At 48.0% G+C, this 18,213-nt stretch overlaps 1 protein-coding gene across 1 annotated transcript in view; it reads left to right on the top strand.

The window, feature by feature from the left end:
• Positions 1-1,028: 1,028 nt before the first annotated feature.
• The window catches only part of ADISSP (adipose secreted signaling protein), a 65,356-nt gene continuing 48,171 nt past the window's right edge, over positions 1,029-18,213 (top strand). Inside the window, exon 1 of the mRNA XM_083571983.1 lies at positions 1,029-1,163. The gene's annotated coding sequence lies outside the window, so the exon portion shown is untranslated. The remainder of the gene's footprint in view (positions 1,164-18,213) is intronic.

Raw genomic sequence — 18,213 nt, forward strand, 5'->3', positions numbered from 1 at the left:
GGACGGTCCCGGCCGGCAGATCAACGGGGAAAAGAGCCAGGGGTTATCATAGAATCATAGAGTTGGAAGAGACCACAAGGGCCATCGAGTCCAACCCCCTGCCAAGCAGGAAACACCATCAGAGCACTCCTGACATATGGTTGTCAAGCCTCTGCTTAAAGACCTCCAAAGAAGGAGACTCCACCACACTCCTTGGCAGCAAATTCCACTGTCAAACAGCTCTTACTGTCAGGAAGTTCTTCCTCATGTTTAGGTGGAATCTTCTTTCTTGTAGTTTGGATCCATTGCTCCGTGTCCGCTTCTCTGGAGCAGCAGAAAACAACCTTTCTCCCTCCTCTATGTGACATCCTTTTATATATTTGAACATGGCTATCATATCACCCCTTAACCTCCTCTTCTCCAGGCTAAACATGCCCAGCTCCCTTAGCCGTTCCTCATAAGGCATTGTTTCCAGGCCTTTGACCATTTTGGACACGTTCCAGTTTGTCAGTGTCCTTCTTGAACTGTGGTGCCCAGAACTGGACACAGTACTCCAGGTGAGGTCTGACCAGAGCAGAATACAGTGGCACTATTACTTCCCTTGATCTAGATGCTATACTCCTATTGATGCAGCCCAGAATTGCATTGGCTTTTTTAGCTGCCGCGTCACACTGTTGGCTCATGTCAAGTTTGTGGTCCACCAAGACTCCTAGATCCTTTTCACATGTACTGCTCTCAAGCCAGGTGTCACGCCAGGTGTCACCCAGGTTGTTCCGCTGTATTGCCCTTTTGGCATCCCGCGCGCTCCATTCCCACGTGCAGCCGCACCCGCGCCCTGCAACATTTCCCGCCTTTGCCATTGGCCGAGCCTTTCCCGCCTCGGCCCCGCCCCGCGTTCTAAAGGGCGTTCCGCCCCGCCCCCGCCCCGCCCCCGCCCCGCCCCCGCTCCCCGCCTCCGCCGTTCCTCCGGGCCCCGCCTCCGCCGCCCCGTTCCCCCGCACGCCATTGGCCGAAGGGCCTCTCGGCGGCGGCCAATCGGGAGGAGCCTCGCCCTCTTTGTTGCCCGGGCCAATGAGCGGCGGCGGGGGCGGGGCGTCTCCGAGCTCTGCTTCTCCGGGTGGGAGAGAGGCTCGAGCAGGAAGGACGCGGCCGGCCACGCCGCTGACCCCTCCGCAGCGCCAGCCGTGAGTGCACCGAACCCCTTCCTCCTCCTCCTCCCCATTCCTCGCCCTCGATCACATTCACACGTCCAGCTGCCTTGGATCGCGAGCGTTCACGTGTCTGCTCATCCACACGTTCAGCTGCCTTGGATCGCGAGCGTTCACGTGTCTGCGCTGTTAAGGGGTAACGGTAGCAATAAGCGTCTGGGGAAAGGGTCTCTGCCCCGCAGGAGTTTGCAGTCTGAAAGTTTGATTTGCGGTGTTTTTTTTTTTTTGTGGGGTGGGGTTGAGTGTCAAGGCTCAGGCGTGACCTGACAGCAGCCACGTGCTTCGCAGGACTCTGGTCTCATTTTGTCTTTACAAGGTTTTGTGTGTGTGTGTTTTTATTATAAAGGGAGGGAGATAACTAGGTTGGATCCTGCTAGCGCCTGCCGTTGTGATTCCTCCTTTCTCTAGCTCTCTGCCCCGTGCTTCTTAATGCAGCTTTAAGCCTCTATATTTATGCTATTGTTATTACTACTATTTGAACTGATTTTATAATGAAGTGATTTTAGAATCTTGTATTATTTTACTGTTGTTAGCTGCTCTGACCCCGGCTTCGGCTGGGGAGGGCGGGATATAAATATTATTATTATTATTATTATTATTATTATTATTACCAGTTTTTTTCTCCGGAGTTACACATACTCCTAAACATTTTGTGAATCTTTGTACTTATGTCCATTTACTGTATTTATTTTCCCTGATTTGAACTATAAAATGGTGATTTTATGAGAGTACCCCTAAACCTTTTATTTTTAAATAGGAAAAAAAGCACTGACTATTACTATTACTAATTTATTTATTACCTGCTCTTTGCCCTAAGGTTCCAGGGCGGGTTGCAGTACAACTCTCGCCTCTTACCTGCTGTTAGGCTTTCTTTCTTTCTAAGCTAGAAAGCTATGCTGCTCTCTGTCGCTGGTAGTTTCCCCCTCACAGAAACTCCCCAAAGCCTTCCTTCCGCAGAACGGTTGCTTCTCAGGGGTGCAGATCTGATGATGATGATGATGATTATTATTATTTATACCCTGCCCATCTGGCTAGGTTTCCCCAGCCACTCTACTAGCAGATCTCTGGTTGATTTTGCAACAGGATTTCTGGTGCCCCGATGGTTTAAGTACACTAGCAAACTGACTCCTGCAGTTTGGTCAAACTCATGTTCATAGCTTCGAGAACACTGTCCCACCATCTCGTCCTCCGTCGTCCCCTTCTCCTTGTGCCCTCCATCTTTCCCAACATCAGGGTCTTTTCCAGGGAGTCTTCTCTGCTCACGAGGTGGCCAAAGTCTTGGAGCCTCAGCTTCAGGATCTGTCCTTCCAGTGAGCACTCAGGGCTGATTTCCTTCAGAATGGAGAGGTTGGATCTTCTTGCGGTCCATGGGACTCTCAAGAGTCTCCTCTAGCACCAGAATTGGGGTAAAATTACCAAATAACACTGATAGATGATTTCATTTACCCAGAATAATGCTTAGACAAAAAATGGATTCCTGCTCCCTAGACTCCAAATGTGTTTTGACACCCCCCCCCCCGGGGCAAGATCACCAAAACCCTCACGTGCACCCTCGACTGCTTTGATCAGTGGAAATGGCATACCTCCAGGTGCTACATAATGCCCGCTCGGTCGTTTAGTCTAGCAGCGCATAAACTTTGGAACTCCCTGCCAGTTGAGATCAAGATGGTGACTTCACTGTACCCTTTTCGGTGCCTGCTAAAACACATTCTTATTTAGATGAGCCTGTCCAGATGCTTAGAAAGTTGAGGCAATTTTAATCTGTTTTAGTATTGTTAACTTTTGTATGTTTTAAAGTAGGGTTGCCAATTTCTCTTGATTTCAGTGTTTTATACAGTGGAACCTCGGTTTTCAAATGTAATCCGTTCTTAAAGCCTGTTCAACTTCCGAAATGTTCGAAAACCGAGAATCAAAGGGCTGTCAGCAAGTTCAATGGGGGAAATTGAGAAACGAGCCTCAGAAGCCGTTCAACTTCTGAGGCACGTTCGAAAATGGAAGCGTTCGCTTCTGGGTTTTCGGCATTTGGCTTCTGAAACGTTTGGCATCCGAGATGTTCAAAAACCGAGGTTTGACTGTATTTTGTAAACCACTTGGAGGGTGTTTTGTTTTGTTTACAATCAAGCGGCATATGAATTTTATTAAATTAAATAAATAAACATGCAATCTTCCGCCAAAGGTGAGCCAGTTGCGTGATCTCTATAGATGACCAGGTGGGGAGACCTGACCTAGAATGCATACAAAGCAGAGCAGTGTATAGTGGGGTTGGGTTTTTTGTTTTTTGATTTTTGGGGTTTTTCTTTAGAGCAGTGTATAGTTAATTGCAGGGGTTTGGACTAGATGATCCTTGGTATCCCTTCCAACTCTACAGTTCTGTGATCCTCTAAATTTTCTGACCCTCTAATTCCCCCGCTTCTCCAGCTGTTCTATCAACGCTTCCTGATACCTGCCTTATTCTGTGTTTACCACCTGTTCCCGGTTTTCCTCTCCAGACCCGAGTGACGTGGGGCAGTTCGTCTGTGAGGGTAGGAGTCGTCCTTTCCTCTGTGTGTGAAAAATAATCTTATCTACGTTGCCTACAGAGCATTCCCCCCACCGAGGGGATGGGGTCACTCCTGTTTCTGCATAGCTCTGTGCGTCCATCCTAGCTTTGTAACTATATCCACAAGGTCATGTATACCAGACTTGGCTGCAGTCCAGATCTGGTTAACACCGTCTCTTTATGTCGCTGAACATCTTTTTCCTTCCCTGATTGTGTTACAAAACTCCTGTTAGATTTGGCCCGGAGACAGGCGATTGGTTTGAAGAGAGCTGAAAGCGGTTTGAAAGAGAGGAAGCTTTTCCCACAATGTGCAGACACACTTGCAATCGTAGAATGGGAGAGTTGGGGTACCGAGGGTCATCCAGTCCAACCCTCTTCAATGCAGGAATCTCAGCTAAAGCATCCAGGACAGACAGCCACCCAACCTCTGCTTAAAAACCTCCCAAAAAGGAGGTTGAATGGCTCTTGCCTTCAGGAAGTCCATCCTGATGCGCAATCAGAATCTCTTTCCTGGTCGTTGGAATCCACCTGTCTGCTCCATCTGTCACGTGACAGCCCTTTAGACATTTGAAGATTGCTCTCATATCTCTTCGTCATATCTTCTCTTCTCCAGCTCCCTCGACCGTTCCTCATCAGGCCTGATTTCCGATATAACCAGTAGAATTCTACAGGATGGGGTCTTTGTGTGGGAAAACGGTCAAGATCCAAGGATCCCCAAAGGGTGGAGATGTCAGGCATCATCTTGGGATCTAGCCATCTTCACTTGGTTGCAAAATGCGCCTGGCACCCGGCTAATTTCAAACACTGCTTGCTGGTTGTGTTTGTGTGTGTATACATTCATACCTCATGTTACGTTCTTTGAGGTTACGTCCCGCGGCGACCCGGAAGTACCGGAAAGGGTTACTTCCGGGTTTCGCCACTCGCGCATGCGCAGAAGGGCCAAAATGACGTCACGCGCATGCGCAGAAGCGGCAAATCGCAACCCGCGCATGCACAGATGCGTCGCTGTGGGTTGTGTTCTTTTCATGTTGTGAACGGGCCTCTGGAACGGATCCCATTTGCAACCAGAGGTACCACTGTACATATATATGACATACTGTTACATGCATATTTTTGGAAATAAAGTTGGGGCCAGTTAGACATGGTGGTTTCTCCCCCGCCTTCTCTCTCTCTCTCTCTGCTGGAATATCATAGTTCTGGCATCGCTGGGTGTGATCTCTTGAGTACACAGAGCGGCCTTCTTTCCCTCTATGCTAAGAGCCTGGCAAACAGCGGCAGTTCCCCTTCTCTCTTGCAGAAGGATAAATCAGTTGTGTGCTGGTTAGGGGGCCTTTATGGAAGAACTTTCTGATGGTAAGGGCCTTTTGTCAGTGGAAGCAGCTCCTTCATAGGGTTGTGGAGGTTTTTAAGCAGAGATTGGGTGGCCACCTGCCAGGGATCCTTTAGCTATGACATTGCAGAGGGTTGGGCTGGATGACCCCTGGGGTTCCCATCCAACCCTAGATTTCTATAAGCTTTCTTCTGAGCTCTTTTGCCTGACTCCAGGGGTGTGGGAATGGCTCACGTTAACCAGCACAGCCACCTTGGGTAGGGACAGAGGGTGCCAGTGTGTGTGTTTGTGCTGCATGAACCCTATGGGGCAGTGGTGGTGTAGTGGTTAGAGTGTTTGGCTAGGACGTGGGAGAGCTGGGTTCGAATCCCTACTTGGCCATGAAGCCTTTGGTAATCCTCACAGAACTCTAGCCCAATGGTTGCCATTAATTTGATTTTGAATTGATTTTGAAATGAATTTATTTTAGAACGACGTGTTACATTTATTGGTGTTAACCTCTCTGAGCCCGGCTTTGGCTGGGGAGGGCGGGATATAAATAATTTTTATTATTATTATTATTTATTATTAAGCTCACTGGGTGACCTTGGGCCAAGTCACTGCCTCTCAGCCTGAGGATTAAATGTGGGAGGGGAGACCTCTGTACCCCACCTTGAGCTCCTAGGAGGAGAAGTTGGGATGGAAATGGAATAAAATAAATAAACACACTCCAGGTGCCCAGCTTTCTTTTTTAAGGGTAAGTCTCTAGGAGTGCCTGGCGTGCTCTGGTCCAGGGGGTCACGAAGAGTCGGACACCACTAAACGACTAAACAACAACTCTAGCGTTTATGATACCTAAAATGTCCAGACTCTGGTTGGTTGATTGGCACCTGTCTGTCTCCAGAGACGATGGAGTTTGCCTCTGTGGGTGAAGTCAAACCGCTGCATTAACAGCACCGAAGTGACCTTTCCATGGTATTTACAGGTATACTGTATCTCAACAGGGAGGCTTTATGTTGTTGTGGTTGTTGTGGCTAGTAACCATTGATAGATTTTCTTGTTCAGGAAGCTAGATTCTTCTGCCTCTTCCTTTAAATTTGCCAAAGCGGCTGGTTTTTGCCCCTTCGCTTCCTGGTGGGTCCCGGACACTGTCCACCATGGGCTTCTGCCAACACAGAAAAGGAAAGGGTGGGAGAGCTTGCAATCAGAGTGCACCCTATGCAGGCGAGGGTGTGCCAGGGCGGGCAAGATGCCAGCCTCTGCAGCCGATGAGCCGGCTGCCAGCCGGTTGTTGCTGATATTGCCTTTGTCCTCTCCTCCTCCTGAATCTACGCCGGAGATCTGGCTGGGATGCCTTCGGCCAAGAGCTGAGCCAAACATTGGCTTTAATTTATTTTAAAGGGAAACAAACCCCGTTTCCCCTCCTTGCCAGGCTCTCTCTGTTCGCCTCTGGAATTTTTATTCTCCGGCGTGGAACAGCCCAGAATGCGCTGGCTGCTAAAGAGGGAATCGCCGTCGGAGGCAAGAACAAACGTATTTGCAAGAGGAGCAAGGGGTCTGTGCACCGCCAGCGCTTTCTGGGTGTGAAATTTCTGTCTAGCTCACACGAGAAATCTGTGTTATGGGAGTCATAGAAGGGTAGAGTTGGAAGGGACGCCAAGGGTCATCTAGCCCTACAAAATTTACCGTATTTTTCGCTCCATAAGACGCAACTAGTTTTTAGAGGAGGAAAACAAGAGAAAAAATATTCTGAATGAAACAGTGGGTGTATGATTTTTGTGGTTCATGCTGTGGCCACAGACATGATATGTGATTTGACGGTGAGTTTGGGGTAGCCCAATGCAAAAATCCTGAGGATCCATGTGGATCAGTGCTTTGTAACCACGTTTTTGCACTATTGCGGCCCCACGAAACAGTGGATGCGTGATTTTTTTGGTGCAGGCTTTAGCCATGGACATGCAATGTGATCTGATGGTGAATTTGGGGTGACCCAGTGCAAAAATCCTGAGGATCCATGGGCTTTTACCTCCCCCCTCCCAAGCAGCATCCTTTATCGCTAGCGTCCCTTATCTCCCTCCTGATCGCTTGCCGATCAGCTGCTCAGCGGCTTCGTTTCAACACCCTTTTCCTTCTTTCTTTTTTTAAAATACCCCACGATCTGCTTTTCGCCCCTGGGCAATTCGGCTCCAGGGACTACGCATAAGATGCACAGACATTTCCCCTTACTTTTTAGGAGGAAAAAAGTGTGTCTTACGGAGCAAAAAATATGCTAGTCACATAGAAAGTGGACATGATAGTGTTTGTAATTGACTCCTTGGGAAGTCCACCTCCAAATCGAGCCAGGGAGTCTATATCCATCAGGCCTGCTGGGATCACTTGTGACTCCTGCATTGCTTCCAACACTGCAGTTCTGTGACCAGTGTCTCACCCTTCAGTTTCATACAGTCATAGAATTGTTGGAAGGGGCCACAAGAATCGTCTCGCCCAACCCCCTTAGGACCCCTTTGCCCGGCATGGTTCTCAAATCCACAACCCTGAGATTAAGGGTCTTAGGCTCTACCAACTGAGGTGTCAAGGTTTGATGGTTAATAGCTAAAATTCCTTCTCCTTGTCCTTCTTCCCAGTCTCCAGCGTCAAAAACAGCAGCCTGTGTGCAAGGGGAGGACATTAAAACTAGATTATTTTTATAGAAAACCTTTCCCCCCCCAGGTGACCTTGTTGAAGAGCTGGAAACAGAATAACCTCCTTTCTCTTTCTGTGCCAAATAAATGGAGCAGGTCCTGCTCATTTTAGGGTTTGCGCCGTCCGCAGAGCTTGGCGCTGGCCTCGCCTCTATCTTGGCTGAGTTCCTTTATTTTTCCAGAGGCACCTGAGGGTGTGGACTTTCATCATCATCATCATCATCAAACCTTTATTGGCATCACTTACAAACATTCAGAATAAATAGGCCAATGCAATCTCGTCACCATTTCCACAGTACAGTCATTTGCCAAAGGGAAGAAGAGGCAAGCAATCTATTTCATCTCTGTGGGACTCCAGCAAGGGCAGGGTCCTGTAGCGTACTTGGGTGGCAGAAAATCAAATAGAGGAACTTAGCTACTGCCTTGGTGAGCTCCTGGTCTCTCCCCTGTAATAAGAAGCGCATAACCTCTGTCTCTGGTTTCCATGTTGGGATACATAGGTGGTCTAAGAACTGTTGGTGGAGATCATAATATATTTTACATTTATTTATTTTTTAAAATACATTTTTATTGATTTTTTTAAAAAAAATATCAGTTCCAACAGTCATACAATACATCTTCTCATCTTATACAATATTTTAGACTTCCGTCAACACCTCTGATGATTTTCCGTTCTTTATCACTTATTCTGCATTTCTTAATTTCTATATTACATTTAATTGTCCTTAACTATAATTCTCTTCGTAGTCTTACGTGCAGTATTTAAAATAATCCACCTTACAGAACTTCTTGCAGTCCTACTAGCGTAACCTGTTCATCACAATTACTTTCCAAATAGTTCATATATTTACTCCAGTCTTCTAAGAATCTCTGATCCTGCAGGTTTCAAATCCTTCCTGTTAATTTGTCTAATTCTGCATAGTCCATCAACTTCATTCTCCATTTGTTGGTAATTCTTCTTGTTTCCAAATATATTTTACATTTAAGGGCCATGTGAGCTGGAGTTTTCACCAGGTGAGCAACACATGGGCAGATCCTATCTCTTTCTGCCATACCCGCAAACCTACCCCAAAGGAGGTTAGAAGGATTACAATTAAACTTTGTTGTTTAGTCGTTTAGTCGTGTCCGACTCTTCGTGACCCCTCTGGACCAGAGCACGCCAGGCACTCCTGTCTTCCACTGCCTCCCGCAGCTTGGTCAAACCCATGTTCGTAACTTCGAGAACACTGTCCAACCTTCTCGTCCTCTGTCGTCCCCTAACCCAAGTTCATGGTTCTTACATTCCAGGTTCCTACGCAATATTTTTCTTTACAGCATTGGACTTTCCTTTCGCTTCCAGGCATATGCGCAACTGAGCGTCCTTTCGACTTTGGCCCAGCCGCTTCATCAGCTCTTAATCTATCTGTACTTGTCCTCCGCTCTTCCTCAGTAGCACGTTGGACGCCTTCCGACTTGAGGGGCTCATCTTCCAGCGTCATAACTTTTATATGCCTGTTGTCTTTGTCCATGGAGTTTTCTTGGCAGGGATACTGGAGTGGCTTGCCGGTTCCTGCTCTAGGTGGATCACGTTTGGTCAAAACTCTCCACTATGACCTGTCCATCTTGGGTGTCCTACATGGCATAGCCCATAGCTTCTCTGAGTTACTCAGAGGCAAGGCAGTGATCCATGAAGGAGACCATTGAACCTAACCAGCCAAAAAGCCATTCTTTCTTGCAGGTTAAACAAAAATGGTAAATAATTAAGGTTAAATTCCTGCGCCCAGGAGTGTCGAAAATAAAGAGGGGAACATGTTTTTCCTGCAGCTGAGATGAGTTCCTGGCGGTCTATGTCCCACAGCCTATTTTAACATGGCCTTGGCGAATGGAAAAGCCACAGCACCCAGGAGATCCTCTGAAAGCCCAAGTTGCCGTAACTTTGTGCAAAACAGTTGTAGCCTCGGGGAAGGGAAGGGGTCTGACAGTGAGACAGTGGACTTTCGGTGAGATGTTTTTGATTCCTGGAGCCTTTGCCTCCCGTTTGTGCAAGGAAAAGCATTCCTCATGTGCGAAGTTGACTTTTTTTGCATCCTGATGGATGGAAGTGAGGCGATGCTGTTGCCGTGGCAACGGAAGCGACAACGACATGCCTGGAAACCTTCTTCGAACTTTGAAGGTTTGATGAGGGTGGCAGCTGCGCCTTTTCTCAATTCAAAACTTTTGCAAGCTCCTTGAGGCAGGGACCTTTCTCTTCAGGAATGATGTTCCGTGTTTGCATCGATGGTGGTGCATGGCTTAAAAAAAACCAGTCCATACATGCCGTGATCTGGGGGGGGGGGCGGTCCCGGGAAAAGCTTCCCTCTGCAGAGTCGGGTGTTAACATATATCTGACTTTCTAAACTGGATGTCCTGCTATAAAATAGGTATAATGTGCAGCCAAGTGGGGCAGAACTTTACCCTCCCCCCCCAGCTCAGTTATTTAAGCTTTCCCACAGGAAATTTTCCATTTCGTAAGGTAAACAACCAAAGGGTGCAATTGCAAATAAAGATTAATCAAGATATTATTAGGCGAATTTCCAAGTTTTTCCAAGTTGGCTTACTAAATGCAAGTAAGCAAACATGCTAACTTAGATCACTCTTGAGAATATCGTTTATCTGCACAATCAGAAAGATTTTCAGGAACCAAAAATTCATTCTCTGAGCAGGAGCAGTGAACACTTTATGGTGAATTGTTGCAGCTTGCCTTCGCTTACCCCATCCCCACTGTCCTGCTCACAGTTGTGAAGAATATTCCTTCGTTATGAATAGTCCGTATCAACGTTAAGAAAAAGAGGTCGGAATAAGCCAATACGGTGGAAGCTCAGTTTTTGAACGGAATCCGTTCTGGAAGACTGTTCGGCTTCCGAAAAGCGTTCGAAAACCGAAGCAATTGCTTCCAGGTTTTCAGTGTTCGAAAGCCGAAATGTTCGACTTCCGAGACTTTCGAGAACTGAGGTTCCATTATATGTGAAGTGTCCCTGTTCCAAGTTTCTTTAAGTTCTCAAAGCTCTTAGCCTGGCTCAAGGCTGCCCTCTGATCCAGATGTTTAACTGAGAATCAGTCACAGTCAGTACCTCATTTGAAAGGTAAGACCAGGGGTCAGCAGACTTTTTCAGCAGGGGGCACCACGGTCCACTGTCCCTCAGACCTTGTGGGGGGCCGGACTATATTTTTTTTTGGGAGGGGAAATGAATGAATTCCTATGCCCCACAAATAACTCAGAGATGCATTTTAAATAAAAGCACACATTCTACTCATGTAAAAACACCAGGCAGGCCCCACAAATAATCCAGAGGTGCATTTCAAATAAAAGGACACATTCTACTCATGTAAAAACACGCTGATTCCCGGACCGTCCGTGGGCCGGATTGAGAAGGTGACTGGACTGGATCCGGCCCCTGGGCCTTAGGTTGCCTACCCACGGGGAAGACATTGAAGGTGTCTGGCCCCAAAATGGCTACTAGACGTTCTGTTTTGGCTTCTGTAACCTTTGCTTAAGGAGCGATTTGTCGCCCAGCTTATATATTGATGAGTTTCTAACACTGCTGTCTCCCTGCTCCGCTCAACCGCATGGCTTCAAAATCCCCATACATTTTGCATGACGTCATGCGCAGCGCCAAGGCAAGCATGCAGCCTGCACCCTTTGCTGCCTTCTGGAAGACGGTTGTCCTTTGACGTCTCTTGGCTGGCTACCACCCCTGGTTTCCCTGCCTACCTGGGAAATAGAGGATTTGGTGGGGCTGCCTTTTCCGCTTACGTTTCCCAAGTACAGTAATGCACAACATTCCCTGCACCCCAACATGACGGGGACAAGATTATCGTGCTTGGCTTCGTGCCATCTGCATGAGACAGGGCAGGATTTGGTCTGCCGCTGCCTGTTGGAAGGCAGCGATTAAATTCTCCCACACTGTCTCTGCAAGACAAATTAGTACCCTAAATAAACTCGGCTGTGTGTGTGTGTGTGCGCAGAGCAGGCTTTCATGGTTCTGCCACCGATGACGGAAATCTAGCAGCTTGATCCTGTTAGGGGCTGCTCTGAGTGCTAAGCAGCGGGCAAAATGGATTTTTCAAAATCTCCTTTTGAAAAGGATAACTTTCCGATATGGAAGGAAGCTGGGAACTTGTATCCTCTAAATCTGTAAGCTCTTTTCAAAGACAGAAGGCATGGAATCTTTAATACTTTCTTTGTGTTGGCTACAGGAATTGGTGCAAAGGGGAATGAGTTATTGGGTTTTAAATTCTATTTCCATTCTCCACCCCAAAGACATGGAGCTCTTTGCCAGAAGTTTCATTGGGCTTATTTGGCTGGCGTGAAATTTTTGGGTACAGCTGAAGGGACCGGTCTGATTCTGCTCCTTGCACTTAACATTTCTCCGTTTATCTTTTAAAGTTTGTGCCAGGGTAATATTTTTCCACGTTGCTAAAACTCCTGGACCTCCAACGAAGCTCAGCGCTGGAAGATTTCAGGGCAGACAAGACGAAATACTTCCTCACGCAGCATGCAGTTAAACTATGGAACTCCCTGCCACAGGAGGCAGTGCTAGCCACGACCCTAGGTGGTTTCGAAAGAGGATTGGGCAAATTCATGGAGAATTAGGCCTCTGAATGCCCTCCGCTGGGAATTGTTAGTGGGGAGAATACAGTAATCTTGAATTCAGGTCCTGCTCTTGAGACTACTGCAGTGCGCTCTACGTGGGGCTACCTTTGAAGGTGACCCGGAAACTACAACTAATCCAGAATGTGGCAGCTAGACTGGTGACTGGGAGCAGCCGCCGAGACCACATAACACCGGTCTTGAAAGACCTACATTGGCTCCCAGTACGTTTCCGAGCACAATTCAAAGTGTTGGTGCTGACCTTTAAAGCCCTAAACGGCCTCGGTCCAGTATATATGAAGGAGCGTCTCCACCCCCATCGTTCCGCCCGGACGCTGAGGTCCAGCTCCGAGGGCCTTCTGTCGGTTCCCTCATTGCGAGAAGCCAAGTTACAGGGAACCAGGCAGAGGGCCTTCTCAGTAGTGGCACCCGCCCTGTGGAAACCCTCCCACCAGATGTCAAAGAGAACCACAACTACCAGACTTTTAGAAGACCTCTGAAGGCAGCCCTGTTCAGGGGATTTTTTAATGTGTGACATTTTAATGTATTTTTAATCTTTGTTGGAAGCCGCCCAGAGTGGCTGGGGAAACCCAGCCAGATGGGCGGGGTACAAATATATTATTATTATTATTATTATTATTATTATTATTATTATTATTATTATTCCCACAGGGATGTGATTGGCCACTGAGAGAACAGGATGCTAGACTATGCCCCCAATGACTCAGTGGGTCAGTTTGCATGGCTGTTCACCAGAAGGTTGGTGGTTCAAGTCCACCCAGGGACAGGAATTCTGCATTCCAGGGGGTTGGACTAGATGACCCTGGCACCCCTTCCAACTCTACAATTCTGAGAGTCTCTGACCTACAGCTGGGTGGGCCTGACCCAGGAGGGCTCTCCTCTAGGTCATCAGGAAATAGGTCATCATAACGAGGCCAGTTTCCAATGCAAATTATTCTAATTCTGCAAAGGGAAATTTTCTAGCAAACACTCCCAATGCAAAAATCGCAGAAAGGTTATTGCTCAGAAGCTTGCCCCAGTGAGTAGGGTGCAGTTGCTCTCAAAAAAAGTATAGAGTTGGATTTTTATTTTTAGTATAACAGAGCAGTTTAGTTACTGTTTGGAAAGTAATTCCTTTCTGCTATATAGCACACACAGGGTGGAAGTTGCCCAATTTGTTCTTGGTTTTTCTAGGGAGATAAACACCAATTTGTCTAGTTGTCCTGAAAGTACATAGAAAACTGGACAGGTGGAGATGGGATGCACTTTTAACCATCTTAAATTGTGGTGCCCAGAAGTGGACACAGGACTCCAGGTGGGCTTTAACCAGTTCAGAATAGAGAAGGTCCATAACAAAACCCAATGTTCAGTTATGATATTTGGTTACCATAAGGACGAAAGAGGAGCCTGCAGGATCAGGCCAATGGCCCCTCCAAGTCCAGCGTCCTGTTCTTACAGTGGCCAACCAGATGCCCCGGTGAAAAACCCACAAGCAGTATTCGAACACAAGAGCCCTCTCCTCCTCCATGAATTTGCCTAATCCTCTTTTAAAGCCACCCAAATTACTAGCCATTGCTGCATCCCGTGGGAGGGAGTTTCACAGTTTAACCAGTCGCTGCATGAAAGAAGAGCTTCCTTTTCTGTGTCCCTGTGCTGTCCATGGAGGTGCAGGTTAATTCTGTGTCCAGGGCGGCTGTCTGCCAGCTCCACCTGGTACGCAGGCTGAGACCCTACCTGCCCGCAGACTGTCTCGCCAGAGTGGTGCATGCTCTGGTTATCTCCCACTTGGACTACTGCAATGCACTCTATGTGGGGCTACCTTTGAAGGTGACCCGGAAACTGCAATTAATCCAGAATGTGGCAGCCAGACTGGTGACTGGGAGCGGCCACTGAGACCCCATAACACCAGTCCTGAGAGATCTGCATTGGCTCTCAGTACATTTCTGAGCACGATTCAAAGTGTTGGTGCTGACCTCTAAAGCCCTAAATGGCCTCAGCCCAGTAGACCTGAAGGAGCATCTCCACCCCGGACACAAGGGCCCGGCTCTGAGGGCCTTCTGGCGGTTCCCTCCCTGCGAGAAGTGAGGTTACAGGGAACTAGGTAGAGGGACTTCTTGGTGGTGGCGCCCTCCCTGTGGAACGCCCTCCCACCAGATCTCTAAGAGAACAACAACTATCTGACTTTTAGAAGACATCTGAAGCCAGCCCTCTTTAGGGAAGCTTTTAATGTTTGATGCATTACTGTATTTTAATATTCTGCTGGAAGCCGCCCAGTGCTGGGGAAACCCAGCCAGATGGGCGGGGTATATATAATAAATTATTACTATTATGCCACATGTAATTTTATAAGCAGCTGTCGTGTCGCCTCCTATGGCCTCTTCTCTAAGCTCAAAAGTCCCAAACACTGTGACGTTCCTTCGCAGGGTAGCTGCTCCATCATCCACGCAATTCTTGAGATTTTACATGCACCACGTAGACCCAGTTCTGTTATCTGTCTTGGTGGCTTCCAGCGCTGAGCCAGGATTTGTGGCGCTGCGGCAGCTGCAGCCATTGCGTTCCCCGCGAAGCAAGCACAGACCAAACAGAAAGCCCCCCCCAAAAAAAGCCTAGCCTGGATTACACATTCAGCGAGGAGGGAGCAGGATAAATAACTGTGATCTTTCAACGCACAAAGCGGCGAAAGCACAGCAACGGCTATAAGGCCGTATGTCTGCACCATTTTGGCAGAGGGATGTGGTTAGTGAAAAAGGCATTATATAGTCGGGCGGCTCAGAGCCAAGCCCTGGGGTGTTTCGGCTTTTAAAGAGCTCCCTTCCTAATGGAAACGGGCTCGGTAAATAATATTTCCACGAGGAGGAAAAGGGCGGGGGGAGAGAAATCTATTTAGTGTTCAGCGTAGTAAGATGGAGGAAGGCAGCTGTTGGAGAGACAGCAAATACAGAGTTGCCCCATTTGTTTTTTTTAAAAACCCAGGTACACGAAGCCAAGTTTGAGCTGTCGTGGTGGTGAGTCTGTGGCCCGTGGCTCTAATTTGGCCCAACCGGAGATCTAATTTAACCCAGAAGGCCGTTTTCCCCCAAACCACAACCCAAACCTGCCCTCCCACATCTGAGATCATCAGGTGCTGGGAAGGTAGTAGGGAGAATAGGCCATTTAAGACCTTCGAAAAGTTAAAATACTGTTGCTGTTTAGTCGTTTAGTCATGTCCGACTCTTCATGACCCCATGGACCAGAGCACGCCAGGCACCCCAGTCTTCGTTAAAATACTAGTAAGCTCAAAACTCGCAATAAATTAAGAGCAGATTAAATATCCGGATAAGCTTGTCTAGAGGGACGCGGGTGGCACTGTGGGTTAAACCGCAGAGCCTAGGACTTGCCGATCAGAAGGTTGGTGGTTCGAATCCCCACGACGGGGTGAGCTCCCGTTGCTCGGTCCCTGCTCCTGCCAACCTAGCAGTTCGAAAGCACGTCAAAGTGCAAGTAGATAAATAGGTACCGCTCCAGCGGGAAGGTAAACGGTGTTTCCGTGCGCTGCTCTGGTTCGCCAGAAGCAGCTTAGTCATACCAGCCACATGACCCGGAAGCTGTACGCTGGCTCCTTCGGCCAATAAAGCGAGAGGAGCGCTGCAACCCCAGAGTCGGCCATGACTGAACCTAATGGTCAGGGGTCCCTTTACCTTTAAGCTTGTCTAAACAGGAATGCTTTTAGAAGGCACTGAAAAAAGCCATCACTGAGAAGGCCCTGGCCCTGGTGGAGGATAGTCTGACTTCCTTAGGGCCTGGGACCTCTAAAAACTATGATTATTCATGGGCCTTAAGGTCCTCTGCAGGGCAGACCAGGAGAGACGGTCCCGTAACTACGAGGGCCCTTATGCCGACTTGAGCTGCCTCCATGGTCGGTCGGAGGCAGAAATGCTTCTGAATACCTCTTTCTGGAAACCACAGGATGGGAGAGGGCTGGTCTTGTGTTCGAATCAGCCCAGTGGCCCACCCCCTCCAGCCTCCTGTTCTCGCAGGGGTCAACCAGGTGTCCATTGTGGGAAACCAGCAAGGAGGACCCTAACACAAGATCCCTCTCCCCTCCTGTGGAAGCAAGAGCAGAGCCATCCTGGCTGGGAGACACCCATAGTCCTCTCCTCCTGCACAAATTTGCAACCCGGTGCTACGTATGTTTCCTTGGGAGTGAGCCCCATTCTGACCAGCGGATAGTGGGGGTCAAATTGCAGCCTAGTGGGGCAACCCTATAAGGGTGTTGACTTGGTTGTGCTTCCCTTTGCGTGCAATGGGGGCTGCTTGAAGGCAAGCCTGCCTCGTAGGATTGCAGCCTTTGCCTCCAAGGCGATTTCCCCTAATCCCTTCCTTTTCTTGCTAATCCCATAAGACCCTCAGCACAAGCCTTTCCCTGTATGTTCATTCCTCACCTTCCTCCCTTCCAAGCACAAACCATCTATTTTGCTCTGCCATTTTTGGGAATGCTAGAAATGTGGTTTGTTTTTATTCCTCTGTGCACAAAATGCATGTGTGATGATAACACACACACACACAAAAAACATGCCTGGGATTCACCTTGATTTCAGGTATTTGGGATCCCTTCTCCTCACCTTTCTGCACCTGCTCTGAGCAGGCTGCTTCTGCCCTTGGTTCACCTTGAGCTCTTCTGAATGCAGGATTTGAGCCATATGCGATGCTGCCTTATACAGTGCTGGCTGGTAGGCAACCTAAGGCCCGGGGGCCGGATCTGGCCCAATCACCTACTGAATCCAGCCCGCGGACGGTCTGGGAATCAGCGTGTTTTTACATGAGTAGAATGTGTGCTTTTATTTAAAATGCATCTCTGGGTTATTTGTGGGGCATAGGAATTCATTCATTCCCCCCCCAAAAAAAATATAGTCCGGCCCCCCACAAGGTCTGAGGGACAGCGGACCGGCCCCCTGCTGAAAAAGTTTGCTGACCCCTGGTCCAGGGTCTCAGGTAGCAAGTAATGGCCAGTGTCAGCAGCCCCATGTGGGTTTTCTGGAGGGGTTTTCCTGTGCAGATTAGGATCGTTTCCCTCTTGCGTTCAAAATAAAATAAAAATGAGAGTGATCTGATTTAGCTTGCTTGTTTCCTGAATGCAAGGAAGAGAGAGCTAAGAACGGTGAAGCTGTCAAGCCTGAATAAATAAATAAATTTTCCGCTCTGCATCACTTGATGTCCAGGGATTGAACCTGAGGCGTTCTGCAAGCCAAGCAGCTGCTGTGTCTCTGAGCTATGGTCCTCTCCGCCTGGAAAAAAACGGATATTTCTTCGATTTCTCCCTCCCATCCTCCCATCTCCATTTCTCAGATAGACACCCATCTGTTTGAAGGCCGTGGGGGGTGAGCTGCCTGAGTCTTGCCAGTAAATTTACTGAATGGCAGGGAGGGATGGTTTCGAAAAAAAGGGAATGTAGACATGCTGCAGACAGTAGACTGGAGATCCGTTTTTTTCTTGATGGGGGGAAAAAACAAAACCCAAAACTCTTTCAAGGAACAAAGCAAACAGGGCTTTATTTAGAGCAAGCCCCCTGAGTTCGGTCTCGTGGAGCACCACCTATTAATTCTATGTGGTTGCATTCCTAAAAATGCAATATATCATAGTTAAAATAAAGAAAAGAAAATGTACCCACCACCCACCCTATTGTAACAGATGGCATGAGAACAGCCCCGATTTAAAACACTACTGTGAAAGCCTGTGTGAATTCATGGTTTGTCGCTTTTATTATTAGTATTAATATTCTGTTGGGAGCCACCCAGACTGGCTGGGTTAATAATAATAATAATAATAATAAGGCCGTAGAAAGAGGGAGATTAACTTCCCTTTCTGCATTTTCCCTATCATCATCATCATCGTTCTGTGAACCTCTTTCC

This window comes from Podarcis filfolensis (assembly GCF_964270895.1).
Source record: "Podarcis filfolensis genome assembly, chromosome: 9".
Lineage (NCBI taxonomy): Eukaryota > Metazoa > Chordata > Lepidosauria > Squamata > Lacertidae > Podarcis > Podarcis filfolensis.